The 13,346-nt window shown below is 28.6% G+C and overlaps 1 long non-coding RNA gene across 1 annotated transcript; it reads right to left on the bottom strand.

Annotated features, from left to right (window-relative positions):
• Window positions 1-5,602: 5,602 nt before the first annotated feature.
• Window positions 5,603-7,660, bottom strand: LOC135131348 (uncharacterized). Its single transcript, XR_010280911.1, has 2 exons — window positions 6,138-7,660; window positions 5,603-6,073 (listed from the first exon to the last, which is right to left on the bottom strand). It is a non-coding gene; the product is annotated as an uncharacterized LOC135131348 (long non-coding RNA).
• Between the last annotated feature and the right edge of the window lie 5,686 nt (window positions 7,661-13,346).

The raw sequence follows: 13,346 nt of genomic DNA, 5'->3' as shown, positions 1-13,346 counted from the left end.
GCCATGTCGAATTTCATTGTCGGAATTAATTCTCCTAATCACAAAAATTCGTTCGGTGATTAGCGCCATATATCCCTGTATTTTGAATAAATTTGGTTTTTGAAGGAGAGAAAGTAGTGAAATTTTATAAAATTAGAAAAATATACCATGTTGTTTGACGTTTAACACAACAAAACGCGTTTTCATAATTTCAAAATTTTTATACTTATTGTTTTATTCGTTATTGATTTTCTTAACAAGATCTGTTTTTTATTATTCAAAACTGGTTTCATTAAAATTTCAATAATAACTTTAGAAATCTTGTGCTTGTGGTTATTACGGGCAAATAAATATTGAATAAGAACAGAAATATCAAATATATTTAAAGCAGATGACTAACGGAAAAAATGCTTTTCGAACCGAGATATTAAGAAACCGAAAAATTGAAAAATCAAAAAAATTGAAAAATAAAAAATTTTAAAAATTTGGAAAAACAGAAACTCGAGAACTGAAAAATCGAAAAATCTATAATTTAAAAAACTGAAAATTAAAAAATCGAAAACTGAAGAACCGAAACTAAAAAATCATCGTGAAATTGAAAAATGACGAAAAATTAAAAAATTGAAACAAAAAAATTCAAAAAGTGAAAGATCGAGGAATTGCAACATCGAGAAGACAAAAAATTGAAAAATGTAAAAGTCAAAAATAGAAAAATTTAAAATAAAAAAAAAATCCAAAAATCGAAAAATTGAAAAGCCCAAAACATAACATAAATTAAAAATAAAAAATTTGAAAAACTAAAAAATATAAAACCGTGAAGTCGAAAATCAGAAGATGAACAAAAACTGAAAAATTGTAAAAATTCAAAAATAGAAATATCGATGAACTGAAAAAGCGAGGAATCGAGAAATTGAAAATCTAGAATTTAAAAAATGAAAAATTAAAATTTCACAAACTTGAGGAATTGAAAACTTGAGAAATCGTGAAATCGATATTTCAAAAAATCGAAAAATTGGGAAATTGAAAATCCAAAAGGGAAATGACGAAAAGTTTGAAAATCGAAAAATGAAAAAATCGAAAATCGAAAAATCAAAAACTCGAAACATCAAAAACTGAAACACCGAGACATCGAGAAACCAAAAAATCAAGAAGTCTAAAAATCGAAAAATTTGGAGAAATTGAACAAAAAATTTAAATTTTGAAATCTTGATAAATCGGGAAATCGAAAAATTCCAAAATTGAAACGACGAAAAATTGGGAAATCGAAAAATTAAAAAATCGAAACTTCAAAAATTTCAAAACCTGAAACACCGAGAAATTGAAAGATCGAAAGATCGAGAAATCGCAACATCGAGAAGACAAAAAATCGAAAAATGTAAAAGTCAAAAATAGAAAAATTTAAAATAAAAAAAAAAATCCAAAAATTGAAAAATTGAAAAGCCCAAAACATAACATAAATTAAAAATAAAAAATTTGAAAAACTAAAAAATATAAAACCGTGAAGTCGAAAATCAGAAGATCAACAAAAACTGAAAAGTTGTAAAAATTAAAAAATAGAAATATCGATGAACTGAAAAAGCGAGGAATCGAGAAATTGAAAATCTAGAATTTAAAAAATGAAAAATTAAAATTTCACAAACTTGAGGAATTGAAAAATTGAGAAATCGTGAAATCGATATTTCAAAAAATCGAAAAATTGGGAAATTGAAAATCGAAAACAGAAATGACGAAAAGTTTGAAAATCGAAAAATGAAAAAATTGAAAATCAAACAATCAAAAACTCGAAACATCTGAAACTCAAGCATCGAGAAACCAAAAATTCAAGAAGTCTGAAAATCGAAAAATTTGGAAATCGAAATCGCTAAAAGTTAAAAATTGAAAAATTTAAATTTAAAAAATCGAGAAATTGAACAACAAAAATTGAAACTTTGAAGCATTGAAAATTGGAAAATCTAGAATTTAAAAAATGAAAAATTAAAATTTCACAAAATTGAGGAATTGAGAAATTGAAAAAACGATAAATCTATATTTCAAAAAATCGAAAAATTGAAAAGTTGAAAAGTCTAATAATCGAAAAACCCAGAAATCAAAAATCTAAAAATTGAGAAATTGAAAAAATCCAAAAAGGGAAATGACGGAAAGTTGGAAAATCGAAAAATGAAAAAATCGATAATCGAAAAATCAAAAACTCGAAACATCAAAAATTGAAACACCGAGAAATCGGGAAATCGAAAAGTCAAAAAGTCTAAAAATCGAAAAATTGGAAAATCGAAGTCTGAAAAGTTAAAAATTGAAAAATTTAACATTAAAAAATCGAGAAATTGAACAATAAAAAATTGAAACTTTGAAACCTTGATAAATTAAAAAATTGAAAAATCTAAAAAAATATTGAGAAATTGAAAAAATCCAAAACTGAAATGACGAGAAATCGAAAAGGCGAAAAACCGAAAACCGAGAAATCAAAAACTCGAGACATCAAAAACTGAAATACTGAGAAATCGGAAAATCGAAAAATCAAAAATTCTGAAAATCAAAAAAATGAGAAATCGAAATGCGCCAAAATCGAAATATCGAAAAGTCAAAAATTGAAAATTTAAAAATAAAAAATCGAGAAATTGTATAATAAAAAAATCGAAACTTCCAAGTCTCGATAAATCGCGAAACTGAAAAATACAAAAACCCAAAAATTGAAAAATCGAAAATTCAAAGATTTTAAAAATCGAAAAATTAAAAAACTGAAGAATCTAAAACCGAGAAGTCGAAAAATCAGAATATCAACAAATCAAGACATCAAAAAACTGAAAAGTCGTAAAATTGAAAAATAGATATATCGATGAACTGAAAAATTGAGAAATCCAGAAATTGTAAAAATCTAAAATTTAAAAAAATGAAAAATTAAAATTTCACAAAATTGAAGAATGGAACAATTGGAAAATCGAGAAATCGATAAATTGAAGAATCGAAAAACTGAAAAATCGAGAAATAGAAAAAAATCAAAACTGAAATGACGAAAAATTGGAAATTTGAAAAATCGAAAACCTGAAAAGTCGAAAAATCGGAAAGCTTTCGAGCTTTCGAACTCTCGAAAGCTCGAAACATTAAAACCTGAAACACCAAGAAATCGGGAAATAGAAAATTCAAAAAATCAAAAAATCGAAAAATTGAGAAATCGAAATACGCCAAAATGGAAATATCGAAAAGTTAAAAATTGAAAAATTAAAACAATTTAAATAAAAAAAAAATAGATTAATTGAACAATAAAAAAAATCGAAACTTCGCGATCTCGATAAATGTAGAAATCGAGAAATTGAAAAACTCAAAACTTGAAAAATCGAAAAATCAGAAATTTTAAAATATAAAAAATTCAAAAAAATTAAAAATCGTAAAATTGAAAAATAGAAATAATATCGATGAACTGAAAAATCGAGAAATCGAGAAATTGAAAAATTTAAGATACAAAAAAAATTAAAAATCGAGAAATCCAAAAAATTGAAAAACCGAGAAATCGAAAATTTAAAATTTAAAAATTAGAAAAATTGAGAAATCGAATAAATCCAAAACTGAAATAACGAAAAATGGAAAAATCGAAAAATCAAAATATTGAAAATCAAGAAATCAAAACTCACTCAGAAAAATCGGGAAATCGAAAAGTCAAGAAGTCGGAAAACTGAGGAATCGAAATATGCCAAAATGGAAATCTTGAAAAGTTAAAAATCGAGACATTGAACAATAAAAAAATCGAAACTTGAAAATCTCCATACATCGAGAAATCGAAAAATTGAAAATCCCAAAATTTAGAAAACTGAAAAATCTAACACCGAAAAATCGAAAAATGGAAAGGTCTAGAAATGGAAACATCAAAAAACTGAAAAATTGAAGATTTAAAAATTGGAAAAATTGAAGACAGAAATATCGAAAAATCTAAAATTTTAAAAATTGGAAATTTAAAATCTCGAAAAAATAAAAAATCCAAAATTTCACTCGAAACCATAAAAATCAAAATAATAAAAAGTCGGGAAACCGAAAAATTGAAAAATATTGAAAAATCCTAAAGTCGAAGTATTGAAAAATTGCAAAATGGAAGAAAAATTCACGAATCCAAAAATTGAAAAATCCCAAAACTGAAACATCCAAAAACTGAGAAATCGAAAATTTGAAAAATGGCGAAATTGAAAAGTCGAATAATCGAAAATGTAAAAAAATCAAAAACCTGAAAAAATGAATAATTGAAAAATTGGGAAATTGAGAATTCGAAAAACTGAAAATTTAAAAACGTCAAAAATAAAATCGAAGAGGCGATTAATTAAAAAATCCTAAAACTGAAACATCGGAAAATTGAGAAATCGCAAAATTTGAAGAATCGAGAAATTGAAAAATCGAAAAATTTAGGACAAAATTTAAAAAATCCCAAAACTGAAAAATTGAGAAATCTAAAAATCTATAATTTTAAAAATTGGAAAATTAAAATATCGAAAAATTGAAAAATCGATGTAATACAAAATGGAGGAATCGAAAAATATTGAAAAATTCCAAAGCTGAAGTACCGAAAAATTTGAAAATGCCAAAACTAAAGCATCAAAAAATTCAAAAATCCCAAATTTAAAAATCAAAAAAATTAAAAATCAAAAATCTGAAAAAATGATTTGAAAAATCGAGAAATGGGAAAATAAACAATCGATTAATCGAGAAATCAAAAGGGAGAAATAGAAAATTGGAAAAATCGGGAAACTGAAGAAACGAAAGATTTAACAAAAAAAACCTAAAAAATGTCAAAACTGAAAAATCAAAAAATTTAAAATCTTAAGGATTGGAAAATTAAAATCTCGAAAAACTGAAAAATCTAAAATTTAACTATCGAAAAACTGAAAAATCGAAACAATAAAAAATGGAGAAATAGAAAAACCGAAACATATTTAAAAAATCCAAAGTTGAAGTACCGAAAAATTATAGAATGGAAAAAAAATTGAAGAATCGAAAAACTGAAAAATGGCAAAATTGAAACATCGATAAACTGAGAAATCCAAAATTTGAAAGATGGAGAAATTGAAATTGAATAATCGAAAATTGAAAAAATCAAAAAACTGAAAAATCAAAAACCTGAAAAACGAAAATTGAAAAATAGAGAAATTGGAAAATTGGAAAATCGACAAAATGAAAAATCGAAAAATTAAAAAAAAAAACTAAAAATCGAAAAGCTGAGAAATAGAAACCCGAGAAAAATTAAATTCGAAAAATGATTGTACTTACAATTTTTTTTGTTTTCAAAAATCTCGATGTCGAGGATAAAAATTTAACACGAAATCATAAACCACAAGTTCAGGATTATGTTATTTTTTAACATTCAAATAATATTTTCTCGACAGAATTGTAAAATAACATCAAATCTTAGGGTACAAAAATACCAAGCACAATTTTTCGTTAAAGAAAATTACAGTAGATAGCGCTAGCTACGAACGAATTTTTGAGGTTAGCAGAATCAATCAAATACCCCGGTTAGATTTTAGTTGGCCATGAGCTATCATACAAAATTTAATTTATTTAATGGAAAAAATTTTATTTTTTTCAGAACACGTTCGTAATTATTGTTATTGGAGAGGAAGTGGTTAAAATAAAAATTCCAAACCATCGCTCACAATTTTATTAACTGCACCTTATACTACGAACAAAAATCCCTCACGTAAGCAATAACCACTTTTCTGCACGACACAGTCTTGTCGCGTGAGCGAACTTCCCAGGGTTATTACTTTGGTTGCTAGTAGTTATATAGTGGGGCCTCTGGTTCAGTTCGTCTTGCGCAGACTCCATGAATTCAAATTTTCCCTCCAAAAAGTGACCAGCAGCCCCACTATATAACCACAAAATCGTCGCATAAGGGTCAAATTGAACGTTTCTGGGTGCCCTCAGCACCCCTCCTGCTCGAACTTATAGCTGTGCACCTTCGTCATGTGCTTCTGCAGATCCTGCTTATAGTAATACGCGCTCTCGCAGTAGCAACACCTCAAATTTTTCTCCTTCCCACACTCCACCTTCATATGCCGGCTTAAATTCCTCTTTAACGTGTACGATTTGCAACACTTAGGGCACGGGTACCGCACTGAAAAAGCCTCTCGTTAATACACCGGTCACTGTCGCCACCGCGACGAAATAAAACCCCAAACCATTTAAAAATGCTTATATTTAGTCACATCGGCAATACCAGGGTGTACACTAATCATATGTTTCAAAACGCTCGACTTGTGCTTAGCCTTGTAGGCGCATTTGACGCACGAAAAAGACGGCTCTTTTTGGCATTCGTATTTCTGGTGGCGCCACAGAGATCTCGCCACCTTGTAGCCTCGGCCACAGGTGGCACACTTGAAAGCACCTGAAAAACGGGGCCGTTAGTACGTGGCGCAATGACAGCGGACAAGACAATGACAACTAGTGCTTATTGGCCATGTGCGAGATGAGACTCGATTTGTAACGGGTTCGGTGGCCGCATTGATGACACTCCAGCTTCGGGGTCTTTTCGCACTCGTAGGTTAAGTGACGCACTAAACTACACTCGTTTTTGTACGACCGCTTGCACCGCTGGCAAACGTACCGTGCACCTGAAAAGGCAAGAGTCAATTCAGTTCTTTCTAGTAACGCTGTATTGGAAATTAAGCTCGCGGAGCGAGCAAGACTTGCCCCGAACGCACACAATCTAACAAACAAAGAAGAAAAAAAGTGTTTGAACTAGTGTTTATTCGCCATATGGCTGACAAGGTTCGACCTGTAATGGGTTTTGTGTCCACATTTGTGGCACTGGAACCGTGGCGGCTTTTGGCACTCGTAGGTCACATGGCGCACCAAACTGCAGCTGTTTTTGTACGACCTTTCACACATCTTGCAAGTGTGTCGGTTACCTAAAAATGGCACAGTCAAAATGTCATCCTCAAAGAAAAACCAACTCTAAGCAACAGTTTATTTCTAACTTGTACATTAAATCTTTTCTACGTTGGCCTTCTGCCACTCTTTGCTGGTGTGTCGCACAAGGTGCTGTTTTAGGTTACTTTTAATTTTTGACACAAAGAGGCAATTCGGCACGTGGCACCGAAACAGCGGCTCTTTTCCACACTCGAATTTCTTGTGTCTGTGTAAAGACTGGGAGTGCCTGTAGGAACGCGAACATCGTTGGCACGTGTACAGGCGCCTACCTGTAAAAGACGGAGTTAGATTAAGTGCTTAGAAGGGAGGAAAAAAAGGGAAAGAAAAAACTCGGACGTGGAAAAGTTTTATTTGAAATCTCGTCTATATTCGTGGCGTTTGTGGTGGGCCGTGAGGTTTCCCTTCACTTTGGTTATGAAAGTACAGCCTGTGTATTCGCATTTGAATTTGGGCTTCTTCTCGCATTCGAACCTCTTGTGGTTGTACAGCGACGACGAATGCTTATAGGAGCGAAAACATACCTTGCAGGTGTATTTTCGGACCAGATCTGCAAAGTTTTCAATGAGAAAGAGGCTAAATCGGAGTACGAGAGGTGTCTGCACTAACCGATGGAAGGAGGGGCGAATTTTAGGAGCGGTTGCTTCGTATTGGGTGAAATGTAACACGTGACACACCGTTGTTGTTTTTGATTGGGTAAGGCGTCGACTGAGAACTTGTTTGATCTGCGGACCACAGCGCGCTCAGGCCAATGTCGACTCTAAGCGTTCAGCGATTTAGTTGGTTTGGACTATAATTTCTGGGAAATAATTGTTTGGTCGGATTGTATAACGAATGAGTGAACATTTTTAGTACATATTCAGATGGTTTTGTTTACAAACATAATATCACATGCTTCTATTTTTTGTTTAATTAAGAAATAATCTAGTTATCATTGTTTTGGAAATTTTGTGTTTTACTTTGTAGTATGAATTTTTGAATGTTTTTAGTGACAATTTTTGTGGCTATTTTCGAGGTTATTTTCGATACATTGTTTGATATTAACACAGAAAAAAAGAACAATTAAAATAATCGAAAAATTGAGAAATCGAAAATCTGAAAAACCAAGAAATCTAAAAATCGAAAAGTCGAAAAATTTTAAAAAACGTAAAACCGAAAAATTGAATAATCGCAAATTGTAAAATTTAAAAAATCGTATAATTGAAATCGAAACATCGAATAATTGGCAAAATCGAAAAATCCAAAAGCCGACAAGTAAAAAGTAAAAAAAATCACAAGATCGAGAAATTGAGAAGTCGAAAAGTCGAGAAGTCAAAAAATCGAAAAATTGAGAAACCGAAATTAGCCAAAACCGAAAAAGCAAGAAAAGATCGAAACATTTAAATTTCGATAAACCGAGAAATAAAAACATCGAAAAATTGAAAAACTGAAAAAAAGAAAATTGAAAAGAAAGTCGAAATTTCGAAAATTTGAAAAATCGAAACATTGAAAACAAAGCAATCTAAAACCGGAAAGTCTAAAAATCGGAAGATGGAAATATCAGAAAGCTGAAAAATCAAAACTGAAAAATTAAAAAAATTAAAATATGGAAAAATCGAAAAGTTGAAAATCGAAAAATCGAAAATTTGAAAAATCGGAAAATTGACGAATTGAAAACTTCTAAAACTGTAATGAAAAAATAAGAAATCGAAAAATCGAAACATTAAAAATTGAAAATCGAAAATTCGAAAAGCTCAAAAATCGAGAAATCGAAAAGTCGAAAATTTAATAAATCTAAAAATTGAAAAATTATAAAACTGAAATGACGAAAAATAATCTTGAAATTCGAAACATCGAAAAATTGGAAAATCGAAAATTCGAAAAACCGAAAAATCGAGAAATCGAAAAGTCGAAAATTTAATAAATCGAAAAATTGAAGAATTAAAAGGCTGAAAAACTGAAAAATTGAAACACTGAAAAGTCGAGAACTCGACAAATGGGAAAATCAAAAAATTCGTCGAGAAAGTGAGAAATCGAAAAATTGAAAAATCGATCATCAAAAAATCGAAAAATTCAAAAATTGAAAAATCTAAAATTGAAGATTGAAAAATCGAAAAACCGAGAAATCGAAAATTTAAAAATTCGAAAAATTGAAAAATCGGAAAATTGAAGAATTGAAAACAATTGTTAACAATCGAAAAATTGAAAAGTCGAAAATTTAATAAATCAAAAAATCAAAAAATCAAAATCCAGTAAAAATTGAAACATTGAAAAATCGAGAAACGATAAATGGGTAAATAAAAAAAATTGAAAAACTGAAAAATTAAAAAAATTAAAATATCGAAAAATCGAAAAGTTGAAAATCGAAAAATCGAAAATTTGAAAAATCGGAAAATTGACGAATTGAAAACTTCTAAAACTGTAATGAAAAAATAAGAAATCGAAAAATCGAAACATCAAAAATTGAAAATCGAAAATTCGAAAAGCTCAAAAATCGAGAAATCGAAAAGTCGAAAATTTAATAAATTTAAAAATTGAAAAATTATAAAACTGAAATGACGAAAAATAATCGTGAAATTCGAAACATCGAAAAATTGGAAAATCGAAAATTCGAAAAACCGAAAAATCCAGAAATCGAAAAGTCGAAAATTTAATAAATCGAAAAATTGAAGAATTAAAAGCCTGAAAAACTGAAAAATTGAAACACTGAAAAGTCAAGAAATCGACAAATGGGAAGATCAAAAACTGGATTCGTCGAGAAATTGAGAAATCGAAAAATTGAAAAATCGAACATCAAAAAATCGAAAAATTCAAAAAATGAAAAATCTAAAATTGAAGATTGAAAAATCGAAAAACCGAGAAATCGAAAATTTAAAAATTCGAAAAATTGAAAAATCGGAAAATTGAAGAATTGAAAACAATTGTTAACAATCGAAAAATTGAAAAGTCGAAAATTTAATAAATCAAAAAATCAAAATCCAGTAAAAATTGAAACATTGAAAAATCGAGAAACGACAAATGGGTAAATAAAAAAAATTGAAAAACTGAAAAATTTTAAAAATCTAAAAATCAAAGATTGAATAATCGAAAAACCGAGAAATCTAAAATTTAAAAATTCGAAAAATTGTAGCATCGAAAAACAGAAATAATCAAAAACCAAAAATTTTAAAAATTGACAAATTAAAATATCGAAAAATTGAAAAATCTAAAATTTTAAAATAAAAAAATTGGAGAATAGAGAAAAAATAATAAAAAGTAAAAAATCGAAGAATCGAAATAGTGAAAAATTCCAAAACTGAAATATCGAAAAATTGAAAAATCGAAGAAAAATTAAAGAATCGAAAAAATAGGAGAAAAACTGAAGAATGGAAAAATTGAAATATATAAAAAATTTAAAAATCTAAAAGCAAAGAACGAAAATCGAAAAACTGAAAAATAAAACCCCTGGAAAATTGAAAAATTGGAAAATAGAAAAAAAAACAAGACATCGAAAAATCGAAGAATGGAATAGTGAAAAATTCCAAAACTGGAATATTGAAAAGTTAAAAAAATGGAAGAAAAATTAAAGAATCGAAAAATTGGGAGAAAAACTGAAGAATGGAAAAACTGAAATATTAAAAAAATCGATAAATCTAAAAGCGAAGTACAAAAATCGAAAAACTGAAAAATCAAAAACCTGGAAAATTGAAAAATTGGAAAATAGAAAAAAAATAGAAAAAGTAAAAATTTAAGATCGAAAAATCGAAGAATGGAAAACTGAAAAATCTCAAAACTGAAATATCTGAAACATTGAGATATCAAAAAATTGAAAAATCTAAAAGCGAAGTCCAAAAATCCAAAAACTGAAAAATCAAAAACCTGAAAAATTGAAGAATTGAAGAAGTGAAAAATCGAAACCGTCGAAGTCGAGAAGTCGAGAAATGGGAAAATCAAAAAATCCACTAATTAAAAAATCGAAAATTTGGAAATTTAGGAACGTCAAAAACTGAAAAAGTGAAAAATCAATATATTTAAAAATCACAAAACTAAAAAATCGACAAACTGAAACATCAGAAAATTGAGAAATCGAAAAATAAAAAAATCGTCAAATCGAAAATTTGAAAAATTGAAAAATTCCATCACTGAATATCGAAAGTTGAAAATCGAGAAATCGAAAGGTGAAAAATCAGGAAATCTTAAATCCGAAAAACTAAAAATTCGAAAAACTGAAAAATCGAAAAATTCGAAAAATTGAAATATCAAGAAACCGAAAAATTAAAAGATCGAGCAATTGAGAAGTCGAAAATTTAGAAGTCGAAAAATCGAAAAATTGCGAAACCGAAAGAGGCCAAAATGGAACAGTTAAACATTGAAAAATTGGAAAGTCAATAAATCGAAAAGTCGATAAATAAAAATTCGAAAAAACCGAGAAATCGAAATATTAAAAGATCGAGAAACCCTGAAATTGAAAAGCCGAGAAGTCGAAAAATCGAAAAATTGAGAAACAAAACCGATCAAAATGGAAAAGTTAAAAATTGAAAAATTGATACATCGAAAAATAAAAAAATTGAAAAATCGAAAATTTGAAAAATCTAAAACGTAAAATAGTTGAAAAATCCAAACTGAAAAATAAATAAAGTAAAAAATGGAAAAATCCAGAAGTCGAATAATCGAAAAGTCGAGGAATCGAAATATTGAAAAATGGAAATACTAAAATATCCAAAAAATGAGACATAAATTAACAAAATCGGAAAATCAAAAAGCGAAGTCGAAAAATCGCAGAACTGAAATATGGAAACAGTCGAATGTCAAGAAATGGGAAAATCAAAAAATCGATTAATGGAAAAATCGAAAAATTGAAAATTTGGAAACGTCGAAAACTGAAAAATCGAAACAACCGTAAAACTGAAACATCGGAAAATTGAGAAATCGAAAATTTGAAGAATCGAGAAATTGAAAAATTGAAAAATCGAAAAATTCCAACAGTGAATATCGAAAATTGAAACCGAGAAATCCAAAGTTCAAAAATCGAGAAATCAAAAAGCCGAAAAATCGAAAATTCGATAAACTGAGAAACCAAAAGAGGCCAAAATCGAAAATTGCATAGTTAAACATTGAAAAATTGGAAAATCGAAAAGCCGAAAAATAAAAAATCGAAAAACAGAGAAATCGAACAATCGAAATATTGAAAGATTAAAAAAATAAAACATCGAGAAATCGAACAATCAACAGATCGAGAAATCGAGGAGCCGAAAAGTCCAGAAATCGAAAAATCGAACAATTTGGAAACCAAAATAGGCCAACAACGAAAAATAGAAAAAGTGAAAAATTTAAAAACACAAAATTTAAAACCGGAAAGTCGAAAAATCGTAAAACTGAAAAATCGAAACATCAAAAAGTTAAAAATCTAAGTTCGAAAATAGAAAAAGTAAAAAAATCGAGGAATCAAAAAATCCAGAAGTCAAAAAATCGAAAAATTAAAAAATTCCAAAACAGAAACATCGAAATATTGAAAAATGGAAGAAAAAAAAATTCGAATACGGATTATCTAAAATTAGGTAATCAAAAATTGAAAATCGAGAAATCGAAAAGCCGAAAAATCTAAAATTCGATAACCTGAAAAATGGAAAATTCTTGTCTCTGGATAAAAATTCAACGCGGCTTCATAAACCACAAGTTGAGAACTATGTTACTTTTGAACATTTAAAATTGTAGTTGCTTATTGCAAAAAATTTAAATTAAAAAATAATTACAAACTCAAGCAAAATATATCATGTTTCCAAGAGAAAAAAAAAAAAAAAACAACTACAGTTTCTAAAAAAAATAAGGGAAAAAAGTGATTGATGGCTATTCCAAGAGTATTGTTAATTTTGAGGAGTTTTGGAGTAGTACTAAACATAATTAAAGGATTAATTTGTTAATTAAACAAAAAAAAGTAGTTGAATGCCAATAATTAACACTTGTACCTACCAAAATGTTCACTTATTCGTTGTAAAGTCCGACCAAGTAATTCTTTCCTCAGAATTTATGGTCGGAACCGGCTATTCCTTGCAGTGGACGTCTATCAGATCATGGAACATCAAAAATCGCTTCTGAACGCTTAGAGTCTACATTGGCCTGAGTGCGCTCTGGTCTGTCGATCAAACCAGTTCTCAAACGCCGACGAAACAAATCCCGCTGAAAGTAACCAAAGAAACTCTTCCTTATTTAAAATATATATTTCAGAGTACAAATCCTCCATACTTTCGGATAACTCCTCAAAAATTGTTTCGTGTATACAAGAGGTCTTAAAATAGCAAATTTCCGCAACAAGTGATAAATTTGTACATTTGTATGAAAATACAGTTCTGAGTCTTGAAAGACAAACAGGTTCGAAAAACTTGCTCCTATATAGACTATGTTTAGATTAATCAAACTTAACTATGCCATCCCTAACAATAAATATGTATCTTTAAAAACTTATACAAAATGGTGTAAACGCTAAATAGTCAACTATACAAAGT

The sequence above is a fragment of the Zophobas morio genome, unplaced genomic scaffold, assembly GCF_036711695.1.
Source record: "Zophobas morio isolate AGI-343-1 ecotype UQ-CSIRO unplaced genomic scaffold, CSIRO_AGI_Zmor_V1 ptg000020l, whole genome shotgun sequence".
NCBI classification, from domain to species: Eukaryota; Metazoa; Arthropoda; class Insecta; order Coleoptera; family Tenebrionidae; genus Zophobas; species Zophobas morio.
This window is presented reverse-complemented; position numbering and strand designations above follow the sequence as displayed.